Source organism: Idiotropiscis lumnitzeri, chromosome 20, assembly GCF_059441095.1.
Source record: "Idiotropiscis lumnitzeri isolate Australia: NSW breed Sydney's pygmy pipehorse chromosome 20, RoL_Ilum_1.0, whole genome shotgun sequence".
NCBI classification, from domain to species: domain Eukaryota; kingdom Metazoa; phylum Chordata; class Actinopteri; order Syngnathiformes; family Syngnathidae; genus Idiotropiscis; species Idiotropiscis lumnitzeri.
Genome location: NC_142410.1, coordinates 2,238,180 through 2,256,109, shown reverse-complemented (window position 1 = coordinate 2,256,109; position 17,930 = coordinate 2,238,180).

Sequence of the window (17,930 nt, the reverse complement as noted above, 5' to 3'; positions counted from 1 at the left end):
CTAATAAAGGAACAACATTTTTTAATTGCTCCGTTTCTACATGATTTTGTTGAGTGCTTATTAATAAATAGTAGGGCTGTCAAAATTAAAGCGTTAACTCAGGAGATTAATCCCCAAAAAATTAACTCAGTTAAATATTTTAACTCAGTTAACTCAGTTTGACTTACTTAAAAAATAATTTGCATACTTTGCAAATATTGTGCCATATTAGTTGTCTTTAGCACGTCTCAGAACAAAACACTGTCTTTAAGTTACCACTGGGCCTTGCAAACCAACACTGCTGAAGTGTGGCGCTTGTGAGCAGTTTTGAGAAATGTTTCGAAAATAAATGTCTGCAAAGATATCTCCATTTAGATCGTATTCAAGAATCCAAGAAAGCTATTAGAACAGTCTTTGAATTAAATATACTTCATATTTGGTGAATTTGCATCAATTCCAAGATATTATTCAAGTAAATATCTGTTATAACCTCCGCTAAAAATTGTAGTTGAAAAATTTGATTAATCATGATTAATCATGATATTTTTTGTGATTAATTAGTTAGAAAAATTAATCACTTGACAGCACTAATTAATAGTAATCGTAAATATTGATTTGTGGTATTGTAATTGTGAATTTTCACAATGGACCTAAAGTTGGGTCAGGGTTATATAATTCACAAAGAAATAGGAATGGTCATATGACCATTTTTGACTTGCAGGAGTAAGTGCCGCCGCATGTGGCTGGTGTTCTCAGAAAGCTGTTGGTTTGTTGTGACTGTTTATGTTGACTGTGTAATGGACTGAAATCGCTGGGTAGACAAATTCAAACACTTGCCCAATCATCATCCGTATATAATTATCAAATACAAATTCCAAATTTAATTAAACTCAAAAACTAAGGTCCACTGCACACTGAGTGATGTGACCGAACACGGTGAACTTGACAATTGTGAACAAATTAGTCGCCAACTGACATTCCCAAACACATTTGGCAACGACTACCGTTGCTCAACAGTACGGGATCTCTGTTATCATGTTTTCCGCTTCATAACGAGAGACTGGTCTGGACTGCTGGCAAACCAGTCTAGAGTGTTACTCACACTCTTTTACTATAAAGTGACAATGTTGTAACATGCAGAACGTGGCTTTGCATTATCTTGCTGAAATAAAGAGTGACATCCCTCAAAAAGACATAGTTTAGATGGAAGCATTATGTTGCTCCAAAACCTGCATATACTTTTCAGCATTAATGGTGCCTTCACAGGTGTGCAAATTGGCCATGTCATGGGAGCTAACACCCCGCCCATACCATCGCAGTTTAAAATTTGAGCTCATAAGAGTATGGATAGTCCTTCTCCTTTCTGGCCTTTGATTTCCGCAAACAATGTGAAATTTGGACTCGTCAGACCAGAGCATTCTTGTACACTAATCTCGTTGCACACTTGAGTACAATGACAATAAAGGGATTTCTATTCTATTCTATTCTACACTTTGTATCAGTCCATTTCAGATGAGCTCAAGCCAAGAGAAGCCAGCGGCATTTCTGAGAGTAATTGCTGTATGGTTCTTGCTTTGTATGGTAAAGTTATAACATGTATTTGTGGCGACGGAGAGTGTTAACTGAAAATGTTTTTATGAGGAGTTCCTGAGCCCATGTGGTAATGTCCTTTACACAATGATGATGGTTTTGTAATACCTGAGAGATTGAACACTTAGGCCATTCAATTTTGTTTTTGTTTTTTGCTTGCTGCTTACATGCAGAGATTTCACCTGGTTCCCGGAATTTGCTGACAGCTAAGTATTTCATGAATGCTTGTTTTAAGGCATGGGCATTCTGTCCCAGGGATGGAACGGTCCATCTGTCCGGATTAGACGGATGGACATTTTGTCAGGGACAGAGGATGAGGAGTTTTTTTTAAAAGGAAAGAAAAGCCGGAAGTGGGTTTTTGTCCGACCCTTTAATGGTTCCTGACCAGGTCAAGTATCGCAGGTATAAAAATAAAATGACGGAATGGTGCCCATCTCTGCTTGTTTTATAAAATTACACTCATCAGTTTTGAATTAACTTGTTCACCAGTGTAATATAAGAAACAGGCATCAAATTCAAAATGAGAAAAATTAAAAAAAAAGTTTCATTTGTCTGAATAGCAACCTGACTTCTCAAACATATATTCAAAACGTAGATGCCACTTCAACCTGAGTACGAAGTACAACACACCAAAAATCTTGAACATCGGATGAAGGGTTCCGCCCAAATTGAAAGGAAAGAAAGGCTTTTTTTACGGAATGCTATATTGTGTTGCATTATGTTATACTGCATATTGATCAAAATAGCGCAGCCTCAAGTCTCACATTTTTGACTGCAGCAACTGCTTTTTATTGCTTTTTGTTTATTACATGTTGCATCATTTGAATAATTTCCCAAATATTAGACAAGTACATTGATATCCCTAAATAATAAATAATAAATAATAAATAACAAATAATAAATAATAAATAATAAATAATAAATAATAAATAATAAATAATAAATAATAAATAATAAATAATAAATAATAAATAATAAATAATAAATAATAAATAATAAATAATAAATAATAAATAATAAATAATAAATAATAAATAATAAATAATGAGTGGGGAAAAAAAGTAATGATAATGAAGAAAAGAATTATCACCTTTCTCCTATCCCAAGAACTGCATACAGCTTTATTTTCTATCCATGCTTAATGTTTTAATGCATGAGGAAAACATCAGTGAGAAAGGCTCATTGATCCTCCATCACTAAAGCCATGATACATGGGCAACATTTAAAGCGACTGTTGTTCCCTGCAGCACAATATTTTACCTATATTGATTCAGGCTTGACATTAAAAAGCCACTTTGTGTCTTGTCTTTGTCTCTTTATCAGTCATCAGACAGACAACATTATGGTGTCCATGTGATGTCCACAAACATTAATATTGAATACTAAATGTATCGACAAACATACAGATAACTCAGAATCTGAATCAGAAACAAAAAGTCCTTTATTGTCATTGTACTCAGTATGCAACCTCAAATAGCCATCTTAGGCACACCAACACATAAAATTTTAAGCATTATGGAGAAAATAATACATTGAAAAGACTCTTCTCCTTCTCCCTCATTTTTCTCTTATCTTCTCTGTCATCTCTTCCTACACTGTTCTTCTCTAACAGGTGGACAAAGATAACTCACGTCATCCTGCACACATTTCCAAATGCATACACTGCATCCCACCCACGCTGCCTATATCTGACACTTTACGTTGATAAATGTGAGACCTCTGACCTCCAATACTCCTGATGCCTTCAACATGGGGAAAAGTCCACCTCAATTATTATGGCTGTATGCAAACAACACACATTAAACTTAGATGTATCGTTTATACAGACAAAAACATGCAGCCACTGGGAAAAGTAACTAAAAAAGTTCACTAATTTTGTTGGAGCTGATGAATGAACAGAGCTCGAACAACCCTTCACCATCACACACACACACACACACACCCGCTCAAACAAGGGCCCCCTCTTTAAGAGTAATTACATTATGCCCGCTCACTAATGATACTGGTGAGTCTCAAGTTTCCTGCTGGATAAAACTGGTATGAAACCATACCTGATTTAAAGCTTTAATCGTGTTAAAACAGCGTAGGAGAAGCTCATTCGCTGTGTTCATTTAGCAGGGGATGAGTAGTGGAGAGGTGAGAAGGAGACTTCATAATCGGGCGTTAATATCAGATTGCCAATGTGGGAAGTTTAGCTAACAGATGAGCAGCGTTTGCATGTGTGTGTGCCGACGTGTGTGTACGTGTGTGGGGGTTGAGAGGTCTTAATGTTGCGACAACAGTGGAGGAGTGAATTAGAAAGGGCGCTAACCTCAATGCTGATAAATGCGCTCATAATTGAATGCCATTCAGTTGTACAGACACTCGTTAAACATCTGCTCAGGCAATATGACCAAAAGCAGGAATGTTGAGTCAACTCCAGGACACGTATTTAAAAATTCAACCAACATATATTGAAATAGCCCAATGATTATCTTACTGATGAGGAGCCAACACTGTTATGATTAATCAAGAGATAGAATACGAGAGTTCTTTATGAAGAAAGGAAGGAAAAGTGTTCTGATGTTCGACGTGACGGCCTGGTTGACGATCTGCATTTAGGTTATTTCAACGGCGTTTAATGTGAGGACGGTCAATCCAGGCACATTTTCAGTGAAAAGATTGTACTATATTTATATTGTTTGTGTGGGATCACAATAAAGGCCAATTACTGCCTCATTTGAGTAAATTACTGTCAGGAAATGCTGCTTAGCATAAATTCATTATGGGTCATTGTTATAATATTTGCTAACTGCAAAGACACCCCCCCCAAAAAGATTCCTAATAAAGCGATTCATTTTACATGTAAATGTCTGCCCGTTTTGGAACAGCCACTCTTCCCGTCCTATTTATAAAATGTTAATGATGATTTCAAATAGAACTCATAAGACACTAAGATGCATTTGTGTTTGTTTTTAATAGGGGTAAAATCCTATATATTCAAAAATGTCATTCACATTTTAAGAAAAAAATGTTGCAAATCCTGAAATTTCATTTGGGACACCTAATGCTGAAGATATTCTGGCATTAAATGAGTAATCCCTTTAAAACTAGTGCTGTCAAGCAATTATTTCTTTAAACTAATTAATCGCAAAAATAAATGTGTAATTAATTGCGATTAATCACACTTTCCTACTACTATTGTTTGTGAAGCTTTTGACAGGTATTTACTTGAATAATATTTTGGAATTAATGTGAAATCACCAAACATGAAGTGTATTTGAAATCAAAGACTTTTCTAATAGCTTTCTTCTATCATTGAATACTATCTAATTGGACTCATCTTTACAGGAATTTTTCTTAGAAAAAATTCTCTAAATTTATACAATACATTTAGTTGTAAGCAACACACTCCAGCAGTCTTGGTTTGCAACGCTCAGTGGTAACTTGAGCTGGGTGTTTTGTTCTGAGATGATGTGCTAAGGATGTACAGCTAATAAGGTACAGTGTTTGAATTTGGCTTTGCCAGATATGCAACTCATTTTTGAAGTAAATAAAACTGAGTTAAAATGTTTAATTGTGTTATTTTTTTTAAAATTAATCTTAAATTAACGCTTCGATTTTGACAGCCCTATTTAAAACTTTTTAAATGAGAAAAAAATGTCAATAATTTAAATACTTATAAGAGCAAAATTAATTTATTGTCAATATAAAATTCAGTAGGGTGTGTCTTAACCATTATTGATCTAATTATAGGAAAATTACACTTACATAATACAAAAATAGTTTAGCATCTTTTCACTTTTGTTAACAGTACTCAGTTGCCGTTACTAAATTCTAGTTCGGCTTCATAAAACAAAAATCAACCCTTAAATGAAGTTGTTTGTCTCTTTCTGTGCCTTTTTGGAACATACAACTTTTGTGTTCCATAAATCTTATCTTGAACGCCAAATCATGAAGAACCGTGCACCTGCGACCCGTCATTAAGGAACACAAATTATCCCATTTATTCAATTTGAGTGGCGTAAGACGATGCCTGGAGAACAACACATCATCAAGCAGAACTTGATCCAGCTGTTGTTTTGCATGCGTTAATTGGTAAGGAACACAAGAGGGGAGTGTGGCAAAAACATTATTACAGGCGTAAACGACCACAACAGGGTATTGCTGAGATTTAATTACACCTGGCTATTGTTTAATTTAGCCCTCAATAGGGAGGGTTGAGGTTTTACGTTTCAGGCTCATCTGAGCAGGAAAAGGGGAAAGTCGACCTAGTCAAGTCCACGTAAACATCACACAGTGGAGAACAAAAGGGATTTCTCATCATTTGACTAATGACAGGAAGGCGAAATGAAAGCTATGATAAAATCGTCTTCCTCTGTCGTGCTTCCGCTGTGATGGTGATAAATTTACTGTTAGATTGAATAGTGCTGATGATGTGATCTGAAGATGATGGCGCCCAAAAATAACACCATTTATTCCCATCTTCGCAATATAGGAATGTACACTAACTGCAAGATGAATTTCTCTAATTAGTTTTGAACTTCCATTTTTTTTCACAAACATTATTTAGGTTCCACAAAAACGTTTATGTCTGATTATGCTGAGTGATAAATTGGGAAACTTTTTACTTCTGGCTACCAATGTAATTGCAGTCACGCTATAAAAAAAACACTGGATCGCAATCACAAAATAAAATATGATGAGAAATTCTTTTTCAACAGAGTCACAAAATGTTGGATTTATTTTGGGAAGTTATGATGTCTGTGTCAATCTTAAACAAAAGTTTTAGTAGAAGTTTCATGAGCCTTTCTGGCTTTTATTATTTACTGTGGCATTTTGTGGGGTTTTTTTTGCCTGTGAATATTTTCATTCATCCAGTCATTTCAATCTCAGGACATTGAAACGAGCGCAGCTAACTTGTTCATGAACTCATGTAAGATAACCACGAGTTTAGTTGGGATCCTTTCAAAGGCATGAAAGTATCTCCCTTTTGTTTTCTGTGCATTTTGTGTCTCTCGGGTTCTGGGTATGGTTTCAGGTTTTTGGTTATAATCACGACAGAACAGTTTCAGGGCTCTGAGTTGTCTCACACTACTGTATGTCACATGTTATTCCCTTGCAGTGGCTCTTTTGCTCAATGCTCTATCCTTTGATATTATGACCTAGCCTTTGTGGAGAAATTTTCATTTGGATGTTTTTACAGGTTACAGGTACAGTTAGAACTCAGTCTCTTGTTACGCCGAGACAAATCCTACTAGTCCCCTCATTTTATTTGATAAAACGGTTAGTTGTCTTTGGCACAGTGGCCGACTGGCTAGCATAGTCATGGGTTCGCATCCGAGCTCAAGCCTATCAGTGTGGAGTTTCCTTTTTTTTCATTAGGTTAACAAAAGACTCTGAGGTAAGAATCGTTGTTTGTTGATTTGCGACCTGCGATTGGCTGGCAGCATATTTGGCTGCCCCCCCCCCCCAATTCTTTTTTTAATTTTCCTCATGCAGGGCGAACCAAAATGATTGCCCGTCCATTTGTACAAAATGAATTTCGAGCACCTGACTGTGCCTCATCAACATCAACATTCCCAGCCACCCTAACACTAAATTGCCACCAAGTCTGGACCCATTCAAAACCTTTTAGAACTACGATTTAGAACATTTTCCATGATCCAGAACTTTCTGACCTATCAGTTGGCAAAATCTGAGTTTTGTCTGGGTAACACACTAAATTGAACTTCCTATAAAATTTGGCTGGCTCAGATTTAAATGACCTGGATTGAAAATCGGTCTGGACACAAAAAGACCTTTTCAGGAAACGCTATTGAAGGTTTCTTTTGTCATTTCAAATAATCTGAAAAATGAAATGAATAGCATCATTAGTAACTATTTAATCAGCCATACAATGGGTTGCATTTCAGGTCATCCTTTATCTTGTTATATGTCGTGTGGAAGACTTAGCCAAGACAATGGCTTAAAGAAATATCCTTTTCTGAAATGAAGCAAAAACATATAAACAAAAAAAATAACATACAATAAAGCAGAATGAAGGATTGAATTAATTTGATGCCATTTGCAGCTTTCATGGTTGCATTTTGATGTCCTGTTGTCAAAAAAGTGAGAGATCAATACTTGCTGTAATGTATTTTAAATATTTTTTGGGAGGTTCAGTTTAGGGCTGATATTTGAAATCCTAATTTATTTGTTCGGTGTTGAATTATTCATGGTCAGGGCTCGGGTGAGTTTCTGTCTTATGGCTGTAGCCTGAGTCACGCTGAATCAATACACTGGTCATAATTTATCAGCAATCAATACTGCATTTACTTTCTTGTTTGCCATTACCTTACCCTGTACAGATTGTGTTAACTTTATTCCAAAATAACGCATCGAACATCAACTTGAACCATAGAAATTGTCCCAAAAAAGTTAGCCCATTTTTTAAAATTGAGGTGGTAATTTCCATGCGATTGGGTGAGAATGATCTCATCTTCTTTTAAGGATGAGCTTTTCCTTACATAACCAAAAACTCATTTTGAATATTTGAAACACAATTTCAGAAAGAAACTGAGATCGAAGTCCAGAATGCGATGAGTTCCAATTTAAATAATTTTCATGACTTTTATTTTAAGAATTTTGTTCCTTGCAAATTAAGGCAAGTATGGCATAAAAATTACGTCTAAACTAGGTGATGGGACAGATCCATGGATTTTTCTCTTTACTAATCACAGATGACACTGCTTGACTTCTAGTTAAGTGATTATAATGAGCTATTTCCTCTCTTACCATTATCACTTGCCAAAGGGCAGATTAACAATACTCGGGAGAGAAATGACATCTCTCAAGCCACCATTTCTAACCTACGTAAGTGATCTGCTGTGGGCCTCCAATTTGCGGCCTTTCAGTCCTTAAGCCTGAGTCGTTATGTACTGACGGCCGAATTCACAAAAGGATTGTGCGTCTTTTAAAACCAGGAGTTGTCAGTGGCCGCAGGTAATTCTTTGTGAATTTGGTCTTGAGTTTCTGCTCTTCAAAATTAGATCTTCTCCTTACTTTGAGTAAAATCAACACTTGTGTGAGCCTTGGAAAACTTCTTTGTGGCAGTTAGTAAGACCAGTGGTGAGCGGTCAAAGCCTTCTCTGCTGGCCTAACATAATCAAGAAATCATGATCATATTCTTCACATTGATCTCATATTTTATCCGAGTGCTGAATTTTTAGGTGAGTTTTTATCCAATCAAAATTCAGCTAGCTCGTGTTGCCAGGCAGATTTCATAATACCAGTAACACGCACTATTCATCCGAGGCATCAGATACAATCGTGCGGGCGTCTGTTTTGTGTGAGCAAGGGGGCTTTTACAGTTTATAGACAGTTGTGACAGCCAATCGGATCACGAGTTGATGACAGTAAGGCCTTCTCGCTGGCCTTACGTTGAAGGTGATGAACGCATCTTGTGAATGGATACTCATGTGAGGGTGCAGCGCTATGCATAATCAAACACCAATATATTCTGTTTTATTTAATCCACAATGGCCGAAGGAGGGAAAAGTGTGAATTTAATTGCAGATATACTTGCAAGGCCATTTTCAAAACGGACCTTTCAAGAGAAGCTATAGGTCGTCCAACACTCTCTAAGTACTGCGTAAGTCTGTTTCCGTATATTACTTCTCCAGCAGTGGTGTCATAAATTATGGTAATATGAGGGGGATTTATTCAAGTCGGACTAAATGCCTGGCCCAGCACTGAGTAAGACTATTAGTTTCCCATAAAGCTGTCAATCAAAGGTGGGATGAACATATGGGACAAACCTTTTTAGATTTCTGGCCTTTTCCTTTATGCACAGGCAAAGCTCTCACGAGCTCAGCAGTCTTGCCAATCAGTGTCTTGTGTCTTGTATTTCATTTCCTCTCTGACTACAGTCAAAAACTACAGACATCGCAATTATGGCTGACGTGTTGTCACTGCTGTCTCGTCGTCATCAGAGAACAAAAGCCCCCCCCCCAAGATAGACACCCAGCATGTGTCTGTCTTGAACTAAAGACTACAAGACAAACCTCATTCGTGAGCCACGAAGATTCCAAGACGCATGGTTCCCCATACTAAAATACAATCAAATTAAATATCTAATATCTATTTTATATGGAGCTTGGAAAAAGATCCTGGTGATTTTTAAACCAGTATCAAATCAGCCACATACTGTAGATTAAGGAGCTTTAAACACCGGCTTCTCTTCCTCTTCTATACTTCCTCCACCTTGTTCTCGACAGGCCGCCGACCCAGTTCCTTGTCCGTAGAAAACTACAGACGAGGTCATTATGGCTGTTGTAACAAAAGATTCTGTTGAACGGCTCTGTGATGTCGAAACACTGATTCTCCTGTCTGCCTCAGCAGGGCGACAGGATGCAGCGAAGAGCAGGGGATTCATTCATGTACAGTCACAGTGGAAGTAAGGGAGGGTTAAGCCGCTTAATGTTTAACTGCAGACAGGAACTGAGACAGTGCTTCTGCAAGGGAATGATCCACCCCCTCATCATTCCACACCTGCATCTGTATCCTTAAATTAGGTGAATGAAACTTGTGGAAGATGTTAAAAAAAAAAAAAGGAGTGTGCATTAACTGATTCTTTTTGTATTTTGGCATATGGATGCAAATGCATGATATACATACAAGAATAAAGACACTTGTTTATGTCGAAACTAATGTAGCAGAATAAACTAAAACTAAAAATACGAACTTAGTGCTACACACAATTGTTGACGGTCCTCAACCAAACACGGGTCTGCATTTATGATCCAGGTAATACGATTATAAAAATAAGAAAGTTGTCATTTCCAGTCCGCAGCTGATTGATGGTTGAATGGTTTGGCCCAACATGGCTTCCTCATATTGATAATGTATTGTGTTTAATTCTTATTCCAGAAATGTAAAATTAATCAGGGTACTGTGTTTTGGATTCATTTATTATTAGCTGAGAAATTGAGGAAAATAATGAAAAATGAATGAAAATTTTAAACAAAAGTGAAAGATAAATTTGTGCTAACATTTAATAAGCTGTGTGTGTGCGTGCGTGCGGGTGCGTGCGTGTGTGTGTGTGTGCATGCCTGTTCATGTATGTTCTACAGTAGCCATTGTGCTTGTTTACCCTCCTGCTGTTTCTCATGTTCTTCTCCCCATGAATGTTATTCAATTACATTCCTTAAATTTTCAGTGAAAACCATTTATCAGTAAACGTCACTTCGTCAGCATGTCACAAAATGAAGGAAGCTTATATACGAAATACAACTGAATAGCCTTTTGCCAGCAGAAGTCTGACATCTGTAAGATAGTTTACCCTTAAACCAAATTATTAAGATCACGTTACCTTGGACAAATGACAATTTTGCAGCAGTTATACCAGGGTCACCATTTGAAAAGAGACAACTTGCTCGCTGCATCTGCATCCCTTTAGGACCTTCCATCTTAAATATTATCATTTTTTGCTCTCCTCTGGCATTGTACCAGTTGCTTTAAAGACTTGCTGCTATTCAAACTCAACTCAAGCAACCAACCCTCGACCCAGAGAGAGTGCAGTAGTAGTACAGAGAGTCCCTGTAATTATAAGCTGGTTTCAAATCTCCTTTTTATTGCAAATGTTCTGGAATAAATTGTAGGGCACAGCTAATGGTTTACATGGCCGCTAACAATTGATTTGAAGCTTCTCAGTCAGGAGTTAGGGCCAATCACTCGACTGAGAAGGCCCTTGCTTAAGTGAATAATGATCTTATCCTACCTATGGACTCCGACATGTCATCAATAAATGCATTTCAGTCTGGATTTGGACCACACCACAGTACTGACACTGTACTTATTAAAGTCTTAAATGACATACATCTGAATAATGATGCCTTCAAAAAGACAGTGGTGGTATTGCTAAATCTTAGTGCTACATTCGACATAGTTCATCCTAATACACTGGAGACAAGAATAGTAAGTGGGACATACTGACATCGTGTTCAAACCTTACTTGCAAGAAAGGACTAGTCTGTGTCAATTGCTGACAATGAGTCTGAGCGAATAAAAATCACATGCGGGGTTCCACAAGGGTCCATTCTTGGGCCACTTCTATTTAAGATCTACATCCTGCCCCTAGCTGAATTTATGGAGCATTACATCTCTTATCATAAAGCAAATAACAAGAGAGTTTCATTTCATCATCATCACACGACTATAGTCCCTTAATTTCATTAAGTAAGTGTCTTCATTAAACGAATGAGTGGATGAACTAGAATTTTCTCCAGCTAAATCCGGAAAAGACAGAAGGGATTGTTTTTGGCCCCAAAAATGAACGGTCCGTCTTAACTGTATGCCATGGAAAGTAACAAATCAAGCCAGGAATCTTGGTGCAATTATTGACTCAGACCTGAATTTGAAAAATAATTTAAAAGCCTATTAAAAAAAACTAAATCCGCTTATTACCACTTGAAAATCATATCTTGAATTAAGGGGGTTCTCCCTCAACCTATTTGATTACGGCGTCTTCTCTTTCTTCTGCTGTAGTGGGGTGTAGGTGATGATGTTCAAATTGGATGTTGTTGTACGGCTTCTGCTCTGACTGATCTGCACAAGATCTGAGGTGGACAAACTTTGCAGAGGTGCGGCTCAATCGGGCCAGTTTTTGAGGAGGACACATTTATCCGAAGACATATTCCTGCAGTACGTCAACTTATTAAATGGACTCCCACACTATTCAAACTAACATTGTGTAGCACAGGTTTATTTGTCAAGTGTTGGAGCTTGGATTCCCTCCATCTGCAGTCCCTTCTCAAGATTTCTTATTGTTCATCAGATGGGGTTTTTTACGTTTTTCCTTGCCCTTCTGGAGGGTTAAGATCAGGGGATGTCATTAATATTTGTCAACTTAGGGCTTGTGAAGCCCTTTGGTAGGCTTTACCAGGTAGCCCCCAAAAACCCTATGAAGAGTCCACAGTCATGTTCTAAAAATACTAGCTCACTAATGATAGGACATTATCTTCAAGGAGTGTTATAGGAGTGATCATTTAAAAATGTAAACTCTGACTGAGATTTATAGAAATTAAATGTTGCACAGGATATTTATCTGTTTCCTAATAATTATGATAAATCATTAACATGATCAGTGTCTGAACCGTCCGAAAAGGTCAGTTCACCCAGCCCCACAATATGTGACTCTTAATATGTTGTGTGTGAGTGAGTGCGTGCGTGTGTGTTATGTAATGGTGTACCTAGTGCGAGCAGGAAAACTTGTGGCGCGCATGCACAAGCAAGCAAAATCAACAACATATATTTTAATCAGTCATCGAGGACCCTATAGTTGACGATATGTCGTTCTCTTCTTATAAGTCTTCCAAATTGGGGTATCGGGGCACCAGTAACAGTGGGTGGTTCTCCAATTGTGCATCCAGATAAGATGATGGTTTCTCCAAGTTCCCAAAAGCACTACTCCTATGAAAAATATTTTCTGTGGTCATGAGGAAATGGCAATTATTCCTCTCCAATTAACAAATCATTAACATGGCTAATAAATTCCGGATTTTACTATTGAATATATTTTAGTACATTTGCTGGAAAAGATTGACTTTCTTGATAGAATAATTGCAAGTATGAGCTAAAGAGGCCTAATTTTAAAAAAATAGTTTCCTTCATAATGAATATTTTCTCAACTATTCTACCAAATACTCTCACAAATTTGGGCCACTGAGCACTAGGGTCATAATAGTTTTGGGTTTTGCATTGTAGATATACTTTATTTCATTTTGACTTTTATTTTTTTCTCAGTTCAGTTTGTTTTAATTAGTTTTAAGAGCAGGTTTGTTAGTTTTTATTTTATTTTATTTTCAAAAATGCTTCATTTTACTTTACAATACAATACAATACAATTTATATAGCGCATTTCAGTTTTGATTAGATTTAGTATTAGATTTCTTATTTTAATATATAGAGTATTTGTTGAGTGCAAGATAACAAAATGACTGTTTGACCATCCTTCTTCTCGACGGGCATACTACAATAACAAAAAGATTAACAAAAAATAAGTACATGGTCATGATAATTATAGTTTTGCTTTGTTGTATGAAATGCAGTTCCAGATAGTTTTCTTTTTTTAAGCATTTTTGTTCTTATTTTATTTTGTTAACAAAAATGTTTTAGCGTTTTTTTGTAACTTGGTTGGTTTTCATTAACTATAATTACCTTGAGGAACACACACAAAATTTAAAAAAATATATGTTACAATGCAAAAATTGAGTACACATCAAGGTCCAGCAAAGCAAAATTTTAGATTTCTTAGGGAAACAACTTCTGGTGAAACTAACGCTCATCAAAATTCTGCAAATTGGACATAGGAATGAACAAAATCCTTCTTTTCAAAGTTTGCGTATGAATTAAAGTTGAACACCGTACATTGCTGTTTGACCATTTCGAGCTTTGTGGTTGATGTGACGATTTTTTTATTCTGTTCAAAATTAAACTGGGAGACAAGATATACTGTAGTAGATTTTCAATATTTCAATATATACAATCAAACTAAAACAAACATAAATGTCTTTGAGCAAGATCAACCCAAAGGAAGTTGTATCTTAGCCCGTTGGAGGCCTGCGCTCCCTAAACTACTAAATAGCCTTAAAAATGGTGCATATAGCAAATGGACAAATTTAAACCAGGACACCGTCTTTGTTGAGAAAGGAATCCCACCTGTGTGCGTGGGGAAGGTGTGTGGGAGTGTCGTGTGGGCTTTCCCCAAACAGAAAGTCTCTAAAGGCCAACCCACACATTCGGATGCCGCCTGCATCCCTGCCATGACATCCAAATGGAGTCTGTCAGCAAAACAGCCAACAAGGCAGAAAGTATAGAGGAAGAGGGCAACAAGAGAAACGGGGAAAACAAAGGCTGTGTGAGAGTGGAAGTGTGAAGAAAAGGAAGAGCGTGTGAGTGTAATGTATACTGATATGGAGAAACTTTGTGTCGGTGGGACCATCCTGGTGTGCAGAATTGTCTCACTCCTACACTCGCATTCCTCAGTACTAAATTGAAGGCAGCAGAATGGACACATGCTTGCTTGCAATGCATTGGAGAAGTGGCGCTACCTTCATAAAGCAAGGAGATGTGTAGGAGGCGATACTCTTTAACAGGCTTTGAAGCACATCCAAAACAGCCGACACAATCACACAACTTCTTTTTGAAAGATTTGGTCACGCTTGGTTGAAGTGACTGGGATCAATTAAGCAAAATAGCAGAGGGAGTCCTATTTATGTCAGGATGTTTACAGCACATTGTCTGACTAGAGTATGAAATTTCCACGACAGAATACGGCAATATTAACATCATGACCATATATATATAGATATTGACGGTCAGTTTAGATAGGCAAGTGAAAGTTAGAACGTAGTGATTGTAGTTTGCAGTAGTGTAAAACTGCACCGTTTACAAGTATTTATAATATTTGGTATACTGATTTAAAAGAAAGAAAATAATTATAAATAGATTTTAAAACGTCAAATAATCAAATGCTGGAGGGGCTTAACTGGGGCCCCATATATTTCTGATGGGGCTATTGTGATTTCAAAATTTTCATGTCATGAATAACGGTAATTAATGAATAAAAACATGCGACCATAACTTGAGCACATTTGTTACTTCAAAAGTGTGTATCAAACATGTTGCCCTTCACATTCATCGGTAGCAACGAAGTAGCTCTCAGTCTGAAAAAGGTGGTAGATCCCTGGCCCGGCCCCCACAAAAACTAAGTCACTGAGTTAAACATTTTAACTGATTGTTGCTTTAAGTGGCTTCAACTTTTCTTTATTTTGATTTTTAATGTAATACTTTTGCTATGTATAGAACTGCACATTTGTATTTAACGTTTAAGTTCAATACATTTAAATTAAATTTTTTTGGGACCGATTGTTTTGAAACATTTATTTCAGTATATTACTTAACTTTTGTGCTCAAGTGAATTTTCCCCCCATATTTAAGCATAGGATTAATGTTCAATATGTGCATAATGTTACAGTGGATTACAATAATATTAAATGTATTTTTTAGCAACATAATCACAGCCATTTTTTGATGATCATTTTCAAGTTGGTCATGATGAAGATACTTAGATAGAGACGAATATTTATTTGTTTATATATATATATATATATATATATATATATATATTGCAATTTTACACAACAACAATCAACAAACACACAAAGAGTCTTATTGTTAAATAAGATGCCATGTTGCCGGCTAGCAGTAGTATATCTCTTGACACTTCAGTTGATGAGCTCCATCACTGTTGGAGACAAAATCTTGACATCTTGTGTGCCACAAATCTTAATATTTTTGTCCAATGCCAGGCAAATTCTTTCTATTAGTAGCGCAATGTCACAAATCCATTTTGCAAATCACTGCGCCATCTAAAAGTGGTGATCGATGATGATTTTCCTCAACACAAACAGAAAAACGACAAATTCTGGAAGGTGAATGAAGCCTCTTATGAATCACATACTCAAAGGATGCCGCCTGAATAGTGACGGGCATGGCAGTTCTTTTAAGTGAACTCAATCATTAGAATCCGTTCATCAAAAAGAATCGTTCAAAAGATTTGTTCACCGAATCGTTCACACCCTCTGAGCCAACGTTCGTGAACGGGAAATGGCTGAACATTTTATCACTTTTTCCACAAACCTTTCAGAAAGGTACTCTAAAAATTGTAATTCAATTTTTTACTCTTATATATTGTAAATTCACTTTTATTTCTTTACTTTCAAGAGTTTTTTACGTTTCCTGTTAATGTGTTTATATATTGTCAACATACATTTTAGTAATTTTTCTGAACTACCTTCGTTTTCTCTGCTATGCTTTTGAATGTTGTTAACTGTTGATATATAGAGCTGGGCACTTGACCCTTTTTTGTCAGTCAGTCCCTCGCCTTCTGGCCTCCACCCTCCGGCCAGCTCAACTAGACTTTACTGCTATGGCCCTTCCTCCTCGGCTGAACGAGGAGCATCAAGCATTTACAGGTCAAGGCCATCCAACAATAGGGAAGGGGGTTCTAGTTGGTTGACTGACAAAGGTAGCGCCTGTAGAAAAATGGTGCCATTCAACTTGATTGTGATGCACAATCATATTGAATAACACCATTTTTAGATGAAGTCCCTCGATCACCAGCTGAATTAAATGGACCTTTAATTTTATATAGCATTATGCATTTGAGATCTGAGAACACGTTTGCGTAGACAATAAATTCTCACACATTGCTTAGGTGCCTGGTCAAGTTTGAAAGCAGTCAGCTCACTGGGTATCATCATCAGTTGTGAGTGTATTGTACAGTGCTTTAATAATATAATTGGACGTCACCATTTACAAATGAGCATTTCTTTAGCGTTGTTGTTTTTGCTTTTATTCTTTAGATTTACACATAGGATAAGCACAAAAAGATTGGGCGGCATTGCAGACACTGTTCAAAATAAATAATTTTTTCATCCACTTCTGCTTTTGAGAATTTTTAGCTTTTTTTCTAAATTATTTTATTTTCTTTGAAATGTAGTATCCTCATCAAGTCTTAAAACAGAACTCAATCTTGGATGGATTCAGGCAAAGTAACCAACTTCTTTGTTTTCAAGTGATTACTGCCCTCTAGTGCCCATTTTTCTTTTCAACCAACACTAAATGACTTAGAATTGGGTATAATTGTTAACTCCAGAAAATTATTGGATTTCATTATTTTTTTAACTAATAAAACGCCTCTTTGTCGTCGTAGTTATTATATACTAGTTTATGTATTTCTCTGGTTTTTATATTAAGCCTTTTCCTAATCTTTACCATTCTTGAGTGATTGGCAATAACGTCATAGGGAGCCTCATGTGGCAATTACTTCATTGAAAGTGAACGCAACCAAAATCAAATACAGTTCTTTGTCCAAAAGGGCTTTCTGCAGTTTTAACTTTCCACGTTATGTTTTGTAACCCATGAGGAATAATGCTTAAGGGTTCAACTCCTTATTTAAGACTCCAGCATTTGGCATAATAATAAATCTCGGGATGCTCAACAATAATTTGAAAATGAGCTTGAAAAATACCAATTTAGAATACTCCATGATTCACTTGATTAATGACATACATCTCTGATCATTTGTCAAGAAATTTTTAATTCGAGACGATGTGAAACATTAACAGTCCATAGTAGCACATACATAGCAGGCAGGAACAGCACAAACATCCCATTACATTCGATTTTGGAATGAAAGAAAAACACAATAAATACAGCAGTAAATACAGCCATAATGAGGTAAATCAAGAATCCACAAATGGTATATCAAAGTAGAAACAACAATTATTACAGATTAATCAGTCATATTATGTGATGTGAAAGGTTGTCCTCTGGTG